This window comes from Melospiza georgiana, chromosome 8, assembly GCF_028018845.1.
Source record: "Melospiza georgiana isolate bMelGeo1 chromosome 8, bMelGeo1.pri, whole genome shotgun sequence".
NCBI lineage: Eukaryota > Metazoa > Chordata > Aves > Passeriformes > Passerellidae > Melospiza > Melospiza georgiana.
In genome coordinates this window covers 17,544,389-17,561,045 of record NC_080437.1, presented here as the reverse complement: position 1 = coordinate 17,561,045, position 16,657 = coordinate 17,544,389, and the positions used below count along the sequence as shown (strand labels likewise).

At 41.8% G+C, this 16,657-nt stretch overlaps 1 long non-coding RNA gene across 1 annotated transcript in view; it reads right to left on the bottom strand.

The window, feature by feature from the left end:
- The window catches only part of LOC131086525 (uncharacterized), a 78,111-nt gene that overhangs the window by 149 nt on the left and 61,305 nt on the right, over positions 1-16,657 (bottom strand). The window lies entirely within an intron of this gene.

The following is a 16,657-nucleotide window of genomic DNA, read 5'->3' as shown; positions in this document are numbered from 1 at the left end:
AACACATTCACAGAGAGGGCTGTACCAAAGCAATAATTCATTCATAGAAATAATGCTACTTTTAGATGAAACAATTACCTCTGCTCACCATGCAGGAAGCACAGTTAGTATAAACATCAGTCTGCCCAGATCCACATCCCAGCATCCTCTGTATGAGAACCAATATTTATGGTTGTCTCCAGGGAAGGCTGAAACCACATCCGTTTTCCTGCCTTTCTGTTAGAGATTCCCCCTCAAGCAGCAAGGAAAGCTGAATAGCCCAAATATTCATACCTCCTTACAACCTACAGTCTGTTTACCAATGTAAATCACTGTTGATTTCACTTCATTTAGTATACTAGTTTGCAAAATGCAAAAAGATGTAAATACACATTTCTGCTGCTATCCCTGATGTGTGAATAGGCTTGTCTGATACAAAGCCTGGGCTGGGAACTAGGGATAACAGCAATTATGAAATGTAACTCACCACTGCCAGGAATAAAGAAGGAAGGCTAGATAGTAAATGTTTATTAAGAAACACACACATTAGGTTGTATTCAGACAAATTCCTTAGGATACACAGCTAGACAGACACAGAGGCAGAATTCACACAGAAAAATTTAATTATTTTTTCCATGCATTGATGCTTACTAAAAGAAGTTATTTAACTCCAGTCCAATGTTAAGTCTAAATGGTAAGATCTGACATAGATTTGATAGATGGCTGTGCACCTTTATTGTTTCACTCAATAACATTAACAGCAGTCTGCTGTAGTGAGATGCCTCTGCAGATAGACTTGTAAGTGTTGACACTCCTCATCTTTAATCATGTCATTTATCAGGCTGAACTAGGCAGCCAATCACTCTGAGCTCTTGCTGTAGGAAGTGAACAGAGGGGATCTTCCAGAGAGCAGTGCAACTTTTTTCTACACTACCTTCCTCATACTTCTCTGTACTCAAGAACTTCAAAAAGAGGTTGAGGAGACCAACTAGCAAAGTTTGATGCCTGTGCTGGATGACTGAACAAATCCTCATATGTGTTTTATTCAAGCTCTGAGGGGAATGAAGTCACATTTCTTTCAACTAGCAATGCAGGACCAGGACCTCCAAGGGCCTTGTACAACCAGCCTCACCATTTAGATATTCTCAGTGCACACGAGGCAAAAACACGACACAGAGAAAGCAGAAGGTGATGCTCAGAGAGAAAAGCACACATAAGGAGTATCAAGGACCTTGCACAGGAGCCATCTCAGACCATGCTTACAGAGCTCCAATAATAAGATTTTTTTTACAAGCCCCAAGACATCTTTCAAAACCCATGAAGATCCCAAGCAATGAGCCTAGATGAACCAGGATAGTTTTTTAACAAAACTAGAATAGTCCTAGGAAAACACAAGCTGAAACAAATTAGAGTTTTCTGTTGAGGATGGTTTAATAGCTTCTACATCTTCAATGAGTCAAAAGGGATCAGCAAAAGGACACATTTGAAAGGCTTATTACTAGTACTGGAAAGAAAATTTTCTATAAATATGTCCAGAGTATGCACCAAGAGAGAGTTAATATTCCAGTGGCAAGGTCAAGCCTGGTTTTCCTGCAACACAAGAAGCTGCCCTGCTGGCATTAACTGCAGTTCGTTTGCCTTCCCAACCTGCCTTGTCCTTGTGAGTTGGCAAAAGGCTGAAGCTGGCCAGAGTCCCAACTACCAAAAGCTGCCCAAAGCAGAGAACTGCTATCACAAGGACTAAGAGCAAGACTGAAAGGGGGAGGAGAGAGCAAATGGCACAAAACCCAAAGCACAGAAACTTCTCTGGTGCTGAGAATTGTTACAAGCAAGGCTGTCACCTGGCACATAGCCAGGAGCTCAGCAAGACAAGAGAATACAGAGGAAGGTTATGACTGGTCTGTGCCCCAGTCTAGAAGTAACACCAAAATGCTCAAACTTTGCTTGAAAATATGTACCCCTTCAGCTCCTGGAGGACCATAAGAAGCTATTTTTGCTGAAAAATCTATGCAGGACTCACAGAAAGATTCAGTTTACACAAACTTCATACCCTCTGCTGTGGGAGTACTTCACTTTCTGTCAATGGCAGCAAAATTAAGGAGCTGAGAGTGTCAGAGAGAAAGGACACCATACCAAGAAGTTTTCAACATGTTTTAATTTTACTTCTGTTAGTAGTCAGCTGTGTGCTGGCTTTATCTGTTTCTAAGAGGTTGATTTCCACCACAGAAGCAAAGTGTGATGAAATAGTTTCTAATAATACAAAAGGTACTTGGATACTGCCTGCATAAGGAGCCAGCAACCAGCACCGACGATAACTGAGCTGCTCAGTGAGCTACAAAAAGCAAGTTACACACAGAAACTTTGAATGAATGCAGCAGGTGAGAAAATCAAGCAAATGGAGAGAAAACAAAAAAAACCACCAAACCAAACCAAAATCTCACCACACAGCTAATAAAGAGGTTTCCCTGCAGCGTGTAGAGCTTTCTTCCTTCTTTTTTTTTTTTTTTTTTTTTCCCTTTAGTTTTTATAACTAAGGGTTTCCCTGACTCTGGACACACTTTGAGTTTAAAGACAAATAAATCACTGTGGCTGAGTACTTCTGATGCACTGAGTGACAGCCTCAGTCTGTCCTGGTACCCAAAGCTGGTATAAGAGGCTTTTCAGAATGACATGGGAAGGGAATAGCAGGAACACCACGGGGATGAGACTAAAGTACTAAAGTAATAAGGTCTACAATTTTACAGATGTTTCTGGAGGCTGTTTTATTCCATGCTAAGGACTGATACACTGGCTGACAATACTATGGTAGTGCAGAATCAAGCTCTCTTGCTTCTTCTCCCTTTTTCAGATCAACAGCCAGGCACATCTTAAATGAGTTGGACACGGGCCACACTCAAACCACATCCCTATGGAAGAAGGAATGCTGCCAAAAGAAAACAGGAGAAGTGAGAAACAGGAGAAAATTTCTTGTTGCAGACAGTGGCCACACATGATCCAGAAGGACAAATCTAAGAATACACTTACGAGCCCTGATAAGGACACCTAGTCCCAACAAACCCACTGTAGACACAAACATCAGCTCAGCATGTTGCTATTCTTGCAGTAATTTTCCACACTTCACAGCCTGAGCTCACACACAACCAAGCAGACAGCACAGCTTCCAGTCCCCCTTAGGCAGCAATGGAAAACACTCTCCAAGTGATCTCACACCTGAACACAACAGGAGGGCAGCACACACACACACACGGCCTCCAGTTCAAGAACCGGAGGTGCCAAGCAAAAGAAACATAGGAGTCTCACATTGTTTTCAAGGTAAAAAGAAAAAGGGCCTGACCCTGCTTGACTTCATCATGTTGTTTGTACAGCACAGTGCTTTGGGCACTGAGCTGCAAAATCAAAGCAAGTACAATGGCAATGAAAATATAATCAAACACATCAGTGTGGGACCAGCTTTGCAATGGAAAAGTTAGGAGCTGGAAACTAAGATCAACAAACAATCCTGAGATCTAAAGGCCATTTAGAAAACAACAAATTCAAGCAGCTCTGTAAGACTAGTAGGATAAAAACATTATATTTCCCATTGTCCACATAAGAACAGGCAGTCCCTTTTCAAGGAATGTAAATGGACAAAGACACATGAGGGGGGAAAAGATGCACAGATGAGGAGTGATTTGACCTGATCACACCAGAATCAGTGCCAGGAACAAACTGTGACTCCAGCTTTCCTAGCACAATGCTCTTCCCATGGTCTATACTGCCTCCAAGCCTGAAAACTGACACCCATCTTTTGAAAGTGTTTTCACTGAAAACTGTTTGTCACCATCCCACCTGCTGGAGCTTACAACTCCCTGCGGAACTCATAGCAGAGATGTTCAAGTGAGCACTTCATAATCCACAGAAGGCTGAATCCACCAAGGTAAATTGAACAACCAGTGTCAATAAAGCAAGCTGATCTATTTTCTCGATGCTGATCACACAGCGCTCACAGGGACCCTTCAGCTGGGAAAGCTACAAGTGAGGCCAGCCATCAGTAATGGTAAAGCAACAAGAAGCAGTGTGGAAGGGAAGACAAGCATCCCTGTTTTTAACCTGAGCAACTGTTTGCTAAGTTGATGCTTGTCCTTGGTCTCAGATATAGTTATGCCCTTCCACTCTGGAAGTCCTAAGACTTGTCATTCAGCTCAGGAGAGATATCAAGATCTTTTGAAAATTTCTTACCTGAGCCACTCCATCACAGTAGTTCTAGCTTAAGTATCAAATATAGCAAAAATGCCATCCTCAGCTAGTGCAGCAAAAATCAAATTCTGATAATTTTTTTGCTAACTAAAATGATTAATAATAATGAAGTAGTAGTAATAATCATCATCATCATCATCAAACTTACTGATAAGCCATCTCTAATATCCTTGGGTTTGGGACAGTTTATTAGACTTTACAAACTGCCTATATGCTATGAATATGGACATCTTAGGGACAGATGGGCAGAATTCAGCCTGTCCCTATGGACTAGAATGACTCAAAGAATACTGCTTTGGGCTAACAGAAATACTAAAGACAACAGTGATGCTGTTATAAATCTACATGCAAGGACAAATCCTGCTAAAGCATGTCATTTCAGTGAAGCCAACAAAAGAGGCAAATGCATTTCAGGGTAGATCCTGATTTCTCAAGATTGGCTTAGATTTTCTCCAATATACAAATGAACTCCTCTGCCTGGCAGACCTTTCATTTTAGTGAGCTTATGTAAACCAGTGGCTTTCTTCACCCACTGCTCAACAAACATGACCTATATAATATGTGACCTCCAAATGCAAATTCCTTACATGGACTACTTGGGTTCAACTCTTTTGAGAAAAACTGCCGGCACATAACTGATTAGCTCGAGCTGCTTCCTCAGAAGAGGCTGCTAACAAAATTCCTCTTTCAGCTTTGTTCAGTCCATGCCCAAAAGACTGCTTTTACCTGTCCAAATAAGTTGGTATAATCCATTTCACCTTGTCTCCACCACAGTGCAGGCAGCATACACCTCCATGGCACAGGCAGCAGGGCCAGCCTGGTGCAAAACATCCCTGTTTGCTCAGGTGTGACTCTTTCTGCTTAGGCATACCAGCAGGCAGCATTCCAGCAGCACTTTGTAGAAGAAAAACTGCCCAGAAGCAGCTAATACATACAAACCATTATTACAGGCTTTCCCCAAAAAATACGCATTAAGGCATGCAGGAGGCTGGAGAGAATGGTAAAGTGACAGCTCTCAGTATAACAGAATTTAAGAGCACATCTGCACACAAAGGAAGAAGAGAAGTAAATATCTGCAAAGCAGGCACTCCTGTTTCTTCTGCATCTGCATCTCAAAACTGAGGTCAGGAATAAACAGAAAACAAACATACAAAGGAACAAGCTCATGGTACATCTCAACAATCACAGAGAACCAAGCTTGTAGATCAGCGCTGATCCGCTCTCAGATCCTTAAGATGCAATTTCAGCAACACACATTTGATTAGCCCTACAATTCATTTGATACCTCTTGAAAGGAAAAAAAAAAGGTGTCACCAACATGTAGATGGTGATCAGAAAGAACAGGACTGCAGTGATGCCAGAGCTCAGGGCACATTCTCACTTTGTCGCCATTTTCCATTAGCTAATACTGTCAGCCCCAGAGAGGTGAGATGAGACTCTGCCCAGGGTAACACCATCCACACACTGAGGTTACTCTCAACTGACCCCAACCTAAGGGAGATTAGAGTCAACCCCTCCCCCTTCCACCTCTTTCACCACCTCTATATTTAACTGCAGATTAACTCATTTCCTCTATCCACATGTAAGATTAAAGTGCACCAAAGCTGTCAGCTCAAGCAGAGCCTCAGTGCATCCTCATGCAAATCACCACTCAGTGCATGTTTTAAAGTACGTCAAGGAGGAGAATGAGTCACACCTTCATACTCACAAAACCACACACTTGCTTCTCAAGTAGTAAAATTGGCTGGCAGCCCAGGTGCCCAGAATAGTAAGAGATATCTCCAATTCTAATCTTTCCCTGTCTGTTACATAAATCTCAGCGACATAAGAAGTGCCACTATTTACCAATGTGTTTGAATGAAATGTGGGTCAGTGACCAAAGCAAAAGGTCAAACACAGTGACCTGGCCTTCAGGCACTGCATTGATTACACTTCTCTAGGAGGAAACAATAGCCTCTCATTCCAGGAAGAGGGGAAAATATTGCAACAAAATCTCACCGAGATGTCATGCTCACTAGGTTTGCTTCAAAGAGGCTGAGAACTACAAAACTGTCTAGAAAAAAATGAAACACCAGCAGGGAAGAAAGAGAGAAATAGAAAGCACTGAAAGACTTCTCAGCCTGCAATGCCACTCACGAAGGGCTTTGTACAGGATTAAAATGCTTCCCTCAGACTGCAGCTCTCCACCCACTGTGAGGCAGACTCCCAGGAAGGAGAGAGGTGCTCTACACTGTGAGGGGGGCAGCAGCCACAGCCCCAGGGCTGCAGGGATCCCACCCGTGTCTGCTCACAGCACTGCTGTGCTCCCACCCTCGAGGGCCGCAGCCAGCACCTGACACTCCCATGGAAAGCAGGTGCCTTTTTTCATTTGTACCCTCCCTCTGCATCTCAAGTCACTACACCAGAGGACAGCATTTTATTTCTATCTGACCTCTCTGGAAATCACTTGGAGACCTGCTTTATAGGATCTTTATCACAGCTTGAAGCAAACATTAGGAAGTTGTAAATAAAGCTGGGACTTTAAATCCAGCCACATGACCATAGGGAATATAATTTTTCACAGCTAGCAACTATGGTAATGTATTTTACCTCAATGAACACAGAAAGGGTGAAGTATGCAAAACTGAGAACAGGAGTAAGTTCCTTGCCTTAGATTTTATATCAGTAATCATTTAAAGTAAAAGCACTTGTTTTCCTCATCTCCCTAATCTCTCTTGGTCTAACACTTCAAGCAATGAGGTTCCCCTTAAATTCCAGCGGCTAAAAAAAGAGGCCTCTCTATTTTTGCCAAAAATAATAGAAAATCATTGTGGACAGCAGGCAGGGAAACATGCAGAAGAGCTACTGGCATTTGCTTCAGCTGAACAGCTGGAATAAGTTGTCAATTCCCCTTACTGTATCTTCCAACTGCACTGCCTGGCAAAGGGGGCTACTAAAAAAGAAAAAAAAGGAAAGAAAATGCTTATGACAAGCTTATAACACATCTCAAAAGCAATCACTGCATCTCCATTATTCAAGAAACTCTGAAACGACAAACAGATGGAAATGAGAAAAGAAACAGGAGAATGACAAAGAGGATTCAGCCATAGATTGCAGGAGCAATGGGGCATGGCAGGCAGATGTACCATTGCCAGAGCAGAATCTGTCTGATCCAACACAGGGAATGTATTGCCTGTGAATGAAATCAAAACATGCTGTGCAAAGACAGACACAACTGCTAATATTTGGTGCTGCCATGCATGTACCAAAAGAGAGACGAACATATACCAAAATAGAGAGAACAAAGAGTAAAGTGGCTGAAACCTCTCATGAAAAGAAATATCTACCTTGCAGGGATCAAAAACTACCAAGGTGGTGGTGATTCTCTGTCAGCTCAGGCATTGCCAGAGGGCTATATCGATTGTCATGATTTTCCATTTATTTAAGAATGTATTTTGGGGTGAATGTGTGTTAGCTTTGTTTTCTGGCAGTATGAGGTCACTATATAAAATTTATGGCAAACTTAGGACACATCTAAAAATCAATAGCAGGCTTCCAGTGAGCTGAGAAGCTGAAACATTGAACAGATGGAAAGGAGAAAAAGAACAATGCACTGCATGGGGTCACTATCAGTTCACAGAAAAGACACACAGTCCATGAGCTGTGTAATAGATGTGAAAGGCCTCTCTGCTCTCTCTGTACATTGGCTCCATGCTGCAATGAAACTGCAAGCAGGTCTCATGGAAGCAAGTCACATTTCTGGCTTCTATCCCTGTCTGCCAATGTGCTTACACACCACCATTCCCTGTGTTTGCACACATGCTTATTTTATTTTTCTGCTGAGAATTTTAAAATGTAGTTCTTTTTGTTGCCCTTGTAATTCAGAAATTGGACCCTGAAAACATGGTCTATTCTTGGCAAAACAAAGGGCAAAAGACTCTTGATCAGGTCTACAGGAAAAGAAGAATACTTCCTGTTCTAAAAAACAAATTAATGCTTCATGTTTCTTTTAGCCTCATGTTGTTTTGATGTCTTTATAAATAACAGAAGAAATGAAAATTGACTGTAACCACTATGAGACAAATTCTCATCAGATTCCCTTCCAATTCTGTATTTTTTTACCTGAACAGTGCAAGTGGCCAAGCAGCTGGCAAAGTTACATCAGGTATAATTGTGGCAGTGCTAACAGTCAGGCTTCCTTAAAATGGGTGAAAACAACTAACAGAGAAACATCTTCTGCTCAGACAGCCTTTCTGAAAGTCTAACCCAATCAGTCATCAGCTCTCAGAGGGTCAGTGTTTGGCCCAGAGCACGGCAAGTCACAGCTACCCTACCACACACTGCAGGGCACTGCTACAGGATGCTCAAGGGAGAACACAGGAGACAATCCCAAGGCTGCTATTTCTGCTCGATAATGCACAACCCTGCCTAGGGTGGCAGGATCTTACAAACATGATTTAAGACAATTCCTCCTTGTCTTAAGCACAGGAAGGGAATAATGGAAGGAGCAGCCTGAACCAGGTACGTGGAAGCTGTGGAAGTCCAGGGACCACACCATTACCTGGGCTGGGATTCATAATGAACCAGGCAAAAGCCACAGTAACAATCAGGCAGACTCTTGAAGCAGCAGCCCAGAAAACCTGACTTGTTAACCAATGTATAATTAAATAATACCAAGGAACCTTGTAAGATTAGACAACTAAATTAAATCAGTGCTTAAGAGAAAAGCTGACAAATGAACATTGAGGTTACAAAGAAGGATTAAAGGAATATTTCGCTGAAAAACATGGAAGCATAGAAGAAAAGCTGATTAATTTCAGGCTGCAAGTCAAATAATGAATGAATAATTGTGAAGCAAAGCTGGGAAGCACTGATTTATCCTGCTCTATGCTAGAAGAAGGCACTAGGTGTAATAGGTATTATTTTATAAAAATAAATTTTTAAAGTTGGCATGAAAATCAGCCTGAAGAATTTATTACCATAGGGCAAGAAGGGAACACTGTAGGGAAATATCTTTACTGGCTTTCAAAAATTATTAGACAATTATATTAACAAATAATAGCTACAGCTGGCAGAGCTACATGAAGAGTTACAAGAATAATCAGCCCAAAGGCACCCCTCTCCTCCATTTGCAGCCCTGTACTTGTGCCTTCAGGTAAGGTCTGCTCTTTCTGAGTCACTGCTGGAATTAAACAGGCTGTAAAATTCCTATTTGGCCCTTACATGATTTTGTGTGTGATGGATGCTCCAACCATGGGTTTGGATTCTCAGTAGTTCTGGGATGTGTCCAGGCCAGTGAGCAAGGCTGAAGCTTTGTCTGGTAGGACTGGTAATTCTACTCCTTTAGTGAGCTGGAAAGCTCATGAGAACAGCAGCAAGTTGCTTACTTTAGCTCAAGCATCGTTCCACTAAAGTCTGCTTAGCTGTGACTCAGTCTGCTCTTGTGAATGAAGATGAGCACCAAAAAAATCCATCTTTGGTCTTCAGATTCAGACCTCCCTGAAGTCCAGGAGATTTGACCGATTCTTTTCTCATATAATGGCCTTAAAAGCCACCCTGTCTTCAACAAAGCCCCCATGCTAAAATAACAGCCCAGATTTTTAAAATCCACTCTTCCAAAAACTTAAATAATTCCAAAATGTCACTGCAAAAATACTGAATTCTTCACACATAGTTCTAGTTGAGTAACAACATTCAGTCTTTAACCAAAAATCTCCTGGGGAATTCTGGAAGCTTGAACCTATTCAGAATTGACCTCAACAGAGTTGCTCTAAACCATATACAATCCCCCAGCTAGTTAAGGATGGACACAGCACAAAGTGCCACCTCCTGGTCTGATAACACTGTTGGGCACTGCACATCTAGTGTGGTGTTGTCAGCTCCTACAATGTGTCATGTTTTCATACAGCCTCATCTGATGGAAATGAGAGATTGCATGAGCCTCTCAGCTTCCCTGCAAGCTAAATAAAAAAACAACCCCCAAAATAAAAAAAAAAAAATCATGGTGAAGGAAAAAAGCTTGGAGAACCAGGAAAGATCAGAACAAGAAGGCAAAGAAAAGTAATTCTAATATATATTCTTAGATAACAAGCAGAGGTAGCTTAATTTGGGATGAGGGGAGCCCACATTCTCACTGAAGAACATCTGAAGTGCCAATACCACAAACATAGAACATAGAACTTCACAGGGTCTCCCAGGCATTCACTCTTAGGAAATACAGATCCTACTTTAGACACTGGCCTACAATACCAAGGACAAAGGAGGGGAAAGCCAAAAAGAAGCTGAAATGCTAAAAAGCTAAATACTGGGTGAGGTTTCTCAGGAGTCACTGCCATCCTTTGACCATCACATGAGTGCTCTGGGTGCTGTGACAAGGTGATGTACTCAGTTGAGGATCCCCCAGCAGAGTTCAGTTACTTCTGCCTGTGCACACAGAGAGCAGTGAACACATCAGACTTCTGCTACATACTGCCTGGAAAAAGCCCAACCTGAACAAAATCAGAGGTTTTCTTCAGTCTCTTAGCCCTCAGTCTCTGCTGTCCAGTGTAATTGCAACAGCTCAAGAGGAGGAAGAGCTGAATCCTTACAGGGGAAACTTGCTTTCCCATCTGTCTTTCATGAACATACTTGATCAGAAATTCTGTCCTCCCCTGATGCAGGAGGATGTACCTTGGTCAGCCAGAGAAACATGAAAATGGGATGTTGAGCTCAGCAAAAAGAGGCATAAGTGTCAAAGCAGTGGTTCTCCTTGGTCCAGCTCCTTTCACAGTTTGCTCTGCAGCAGGCATGAAACAGAATTTGATCCTGCCTTGCAGGAGGGTTTCCTTCTCTGGCAAGTCAGGGGATACTAGCCCATAGCAGGTCAAATGTGGAAAGAATGCACAAGGTGTAGCCATGCCGACTCTTGTGCCTTGATTGCAATTCCCACAATAGCTGGGTTTTTCTGCAAAATCTGCATCTCATGCAGTAACCAGGAATCTTAGGTTTCAACTAAACAAAAAAGCAAGGTTCTGGGAATGCCTACTCTGCACAAGGTGGGGTTACACAAAGACTTGTGAGCAAGCTCTGTGCTAGCTGTTAACTGGCTATGGCAGCATCATGCTGCTGGGCACAAGGAAGGCTAATGCCAGTCCCAGTTGAGAACAGCTATGTGTTTCATGTGGGTATTTCCAGTGCAAATCTACACCTGGCCTAAGCATTTTTCACCTCTTACATTCATACAGGCTGACTTCCCTTTAAAAATACTTTTTATTGCTTCTGAAGGCCCAGGTTGGGCATCATCCTTCAGAGCCAATAACTACCTTCATTTTCTGCAAAAGTGAGCACTGTGCTTCCACTGCAGAAGAGCTGCAATGGCTCCATCCACTTGCAGAGTAGGTATAACTATCTTCCATAAAGGGCTAATAATTTATTTTTCTTTTTAATTAGTGGACCATATAAATATTTAAGGACCTCAGGCTTCCTTGTGACTACAGAAAATAAGTCTGAAAAACATTATCAAAAAACTCAGAAGAAATAAATAAAATCGCACTGATAGATCCCAGTACTATTTAAAAATCCACATACCTAGTAACAGATTACAACCTTGCTATTGCATTGAAAGTCCTTCTTTTCATTTGGATTCTATCAAAATGCAGAGAAACATACACTTCATAGCTAAACATCTCACAAAATGTGAGATATAATGGTAACACAGTTAAGAATGGAGCACATCTCCTCAGGTTGTACAGAACATCCCTTAAAATTTCTCTGTCCACACGAACATCAATACCTCCTTGTCCTGCACTGGCATGTTGGCCCCTTTACATTTTAGATGGTCAAAGGGTACAACAACATCATGACCTACTTTTTAGGTACCTTTGTACCTACTCCAAGAGTTACTTGCCAAAACAGATGCTATCCTTGAATCTGAATAAGTGGCCTTTTCTTGTCTTTCCCGTGAGAGAATATTAAAGTTCATATCTGTGAACAAGCCAAGATTTGATTACTCTCCTCTTGTTTACAGCTTTGCATAAAATGCAAGGTCATCAAGTCAAGTTGTTTTTCAAATTCTGTAATCATACTAAACTTTCAGAGTTAATTCTATAAACTAGATTCTCTGGGCTTTCAGAGGTTCCCTAATATGGTCATTAAATATCTAAGAGATGAGGACGCCTCACAAAACCCCAAATGAACTATAAACTCTTTAGATTTCTCATGCAAAAAAAAAAGTTAGAGACAAAAGATATGGCAGATTACAAAGTGGCACCAAGACACAACTAAGGCACATGCCTGATGAGAGCAGCAAAGATGTCCAGGATAGCACAGACAGAGCTGTCAAATATGGTTGCAGAATTTTGAAATGAAAAAGAAATACTATTTGGAAGACTAAGATAAGATTATCCAATACCCTGGTGCTTTTACAAATGGTCCTGAGGTGACATTACTCCATTTTTCCCACATGTAAAAATCAGAAAAGTATTAAAACCTGAGAGAAGTACATCAGTAACTCTTTTGGCATTAGACATCCAGATCAAACTCAACTTCTTTCTTATTTAGTGCTGTATAAGACTCCAGCTACTCATACTGGTGTCTCTGCAAATATTTATATATTTAATACAAGTCAAAACATCAGCCTCAGACAGTGTTGCCATTTATAAGATCACATCTTGATTAGATGAATTTTCTATTAACTCTGATGGATTTTACACAGAGCCTCTTGTCCTTCAGACCCAGGAATTGAAATTTAACCTGGACTTCATGGAACTTCACTGGATAGACGAAATCAGTGCTGTGGAGAATCAAGTGTGCTTTCACCCATCTCTCATCTATCACACCTGCTCTTTTTTAACACTGGCTGAGAATTTAGCAGACCCTGCCCATGTAAGCAGCTCACCTGCCCTAGCGAAGGGGCTGCTTAGCAGAGCTTAGCCATGCATTCCAAAGCAGAGAATGCTTTGGCTCAAGCAGACAATTTCCTCTGGATGGTAAGGGCTGAAAAGACCTTTGGAACCTGACTTCATAGTAAAAGTGACCCATATTTCAGAAGACCAGTAACTCATCTGCTTTGTATTTGGCTAAAATAGATGAATTTTTTTTTTCTATCCACCCATTCAGATAAGACAGGGCTTGGCTTGATTAGAGCACAGCTCAGCTAGCTATTGTGATGCTGGGCCAAAACATTTTCAACAAGTTGTTCAAACATTATTAGTTTTGTCCTGAAAGCAGCAAGGTACTCACTTGTCTTGGGGGTTACACACTGAACAGATGTTCAAACACTAACAAAGACATGCAGCATCCAATTCCTAAGCCAGGATCTTGGGAACTTCCATTGCACTGTACTGCTGTTCTCAGCAAGCATAAGCCAGCACTTTCACCACATTTCCCTGGAACTGGAGTAAACAGAACTGCTCCCATCATGACAAGAGTGGAATGAATCAGAAAGATATCCTATTTCCAAAGATCAGTATCAAGAGGCACAAAGTATTACAGGCTCAGCTGTTTGTTTCTTGACAGCTAAAATCTGTGAGGCTTGTACACAGTGAAAGTGACCGTGATGAACTGTTATGCTGTCAGTTGTAATGTGTGCTCATGGCAAGATACTTTTGAAACAAGTTCAAACTTTACAAGAACTATTTCATTCTAAATTCTTCATTGCCCACATATGTTACAGAATTCCAGCTGTATTACATGCCAAAAGAAGCTGAATAATTTTTCACAATAATTCAAAACTTGATCTTAATTTCCCACCTTTTATTGAACCAGCTACTTCTTGTGTATTTTGAAGTGGGGGTCAAACAGAATAGTCTTAGGAGTCTCTCTAACATTTAGAAGTTGCTTAGACCATCCATGTCATGGAGGCAACTGCATGAACAGTCTCTGCTGAGCCTTAGCTTCACCCCAAAGTCACCTCCACACTGGAGGGATTTCTTAACCAGGCCCACAGATTTCCATAGCCCCATGAGCCAGCAATTACCACAGCTCTTTGTCTTGTTGATGATGTAGTGACAATAAACCTTTTGTGTGCAAGAGATGAACATGGCCATGCTCTATGGCAAAGCATCAATTGATTTCAAGGCATTTTTATGTAAGTGAATTCTTGAGCCCCATTTCAAAAGCAATAAAGCAGCATCTCTTTGTTTAACAGGGATAAGATCAAGGTCCTTGGAAAAGGAAGGAGCTGATGAAATGAAAGTTGATCTGCTGAGGAACTGGTATGAAATATGATCCATTACTAACTTTACCAAGGTTGTGTCAGTGCAGTTATAGCCATGCTCTGGGATCCTGCTGTTTCTTTTTAGAGATTGTGGAAGGGGGAGTGATCTGTGTCCAGAAGCTGCAGTTTTTCCATAACTTACATTCACAGCATGCACACATTTCTGTCACAGGGTACCAATTAAATGCTCTTCTCATGGACGTGACACTGTACTAATTAATCCTCTCTTGCTTCACTCTCAGGAAACCACGTAGCAAGAAGGAAAGAGGAATGCTGCATGTACTTTGTGAAGAGGAGAGTGACTTAACAGATTTTAAGGCAGTTTAGATTACATATCTCAGAGTGAGTTATCTCAGTTGTACAGAAGGAGATCTTCCATGAAAGACTGACTGATTCACTGAGGTCTCTAGTACATGCATTTCCTGGAAGGATACAAAATTCTACAATGCAAACAATTTCTTCTCTAGTAACTTCTGTGAACCAAATTTGGATGTATTCTGGCCTGTTTTACTCTCACCATTGACATAACTCACAGGAAAGCATTTAGGAAGCCTAACCCTAGACAAGCAAAGGACAAATTCTAACTTAGAGATTTCAGAAGTCCAAAGTCCATACACAGATGATTCAACAGATTTGATACTGGTAACTAAAATAGTATCTGCTGTTAATTAGCAGTTGGAAGTTCCAACAGCACCCTGTGCTCCACAAAACACTGCAGGAGCTCTACTGAAACAGAATCCCAAGCTCACTTTCATCTTCTACCAAATCTTATCATCCCACTGTGTCACACAGAGAACTGTCCTACAGGCTTGACCCAGAGGTAGCTCTGTCACAGCCACAGGCTGGCAATAGGCACCTCCTTGGGAGTTCACAGCTTTTTCACTCTCCATTTGCCATTCAGAACTCAGCGCTTTCCTAGCCCCAGGGTTCCTCCTTAGCTCAGACTGAGTAGGATGTATTTCACGTCTTTGCTGAAGTAAATCACACAAATGCTTTGCATATTTGGCAAGCAATATCCTTCCCCGTTTTCTATAGCTAGATGCCAAGTCATGCTGTTTTACTAACTCAGCTGCTGAAAATTAGAACAGCACTTTCCATAAAGCCCACACTGCTCCAAGGCTTTAGTTTGAGGGGCTGGACATTGTCTCTTTTATTCTGAGAGGGTGACTTAAAGTTAATTGCCTCACCGTGAGGCCCTTTCGGTGGCATCAGCAGCTCTGAAGCAGTATTTTGTCACACACTCCACTCCAAGTGTAAACCATTGCTCACTCTTGGCTCCTGCACACAGAAAAATAGCCATGTTGCAGCATCTTGCAGCAAGTTGCCTTCCACCAGCACTCTTTGGGCTGCAGAAGGCAAAAGTCAGTACAATGCTGTGGTTTACCAATGACCATGCATTATTACATCTTGTAACACACATGGCAATTGCCCAAACTTGCAGAGAGGCAGTGCTTGATTAGGAATTGCTCCTGACAGGTGAAAACAGTGTTGGCAATTAGTGGGGACTGCCATGCAAATTGCCAGCGGCAGGCAGCCTATTACCAGATATAGACCTGTGAGGAGAAGCACTGTGAAAACAGACTGAGTGCACTGTCACCTCCAGGGCTGGCTGCCAGTTCCAAATGTCAGGACTGTGCTACTGTAGGTCTCAGAATCCTGTCCACTGTAGGAGCCACTTGACATCTTAATAGGCTTGCCAAAACAAAAAGCATTAGCTATTCAAACCCCTGTTTCTCTCATGCACCAACAAGTCTCTTGTTTTTAAAACACTGCTAACAGCACTTACTGACAATGCAGAAGGGTGCTCAGCACTCAGGAAAGCAGCCTTGCTTCTGTCAATGCCGGCATGATAAGTAAGGTGGAGAGGAAACAGAATGAAAATATTTAAGCCTTATTTAGTCTCAGCAAAACCTCTGGTAGTTCAGCCTGATCTACTGCCAACCCTCTACATCTGGACTTAGTTTCTGATGAAAACATCTACAGAAACAAATAAAGTGATATATTCCAGTCCTAACTAATGAGCAAAGCTCAGAAATAGTCTGTCATGACAAATGGAAACTATTCTGTTACAAATAGCAAGAACTTCCACAGAGATGGGGTAAGAAAACTGCTCTAAGCGCTGAAGTCCTAGAACTCTCTTCCTAAAGATAATTACAAGGGGAAGGGTAATGCTGCGTTTCAGTCAAAGCAAAAGGATACATTTCTCTAACACGTCATCTCAACAACTTCATAGTAACTCTCAGCTAAAAAATCCCTCTTGCTGGGACT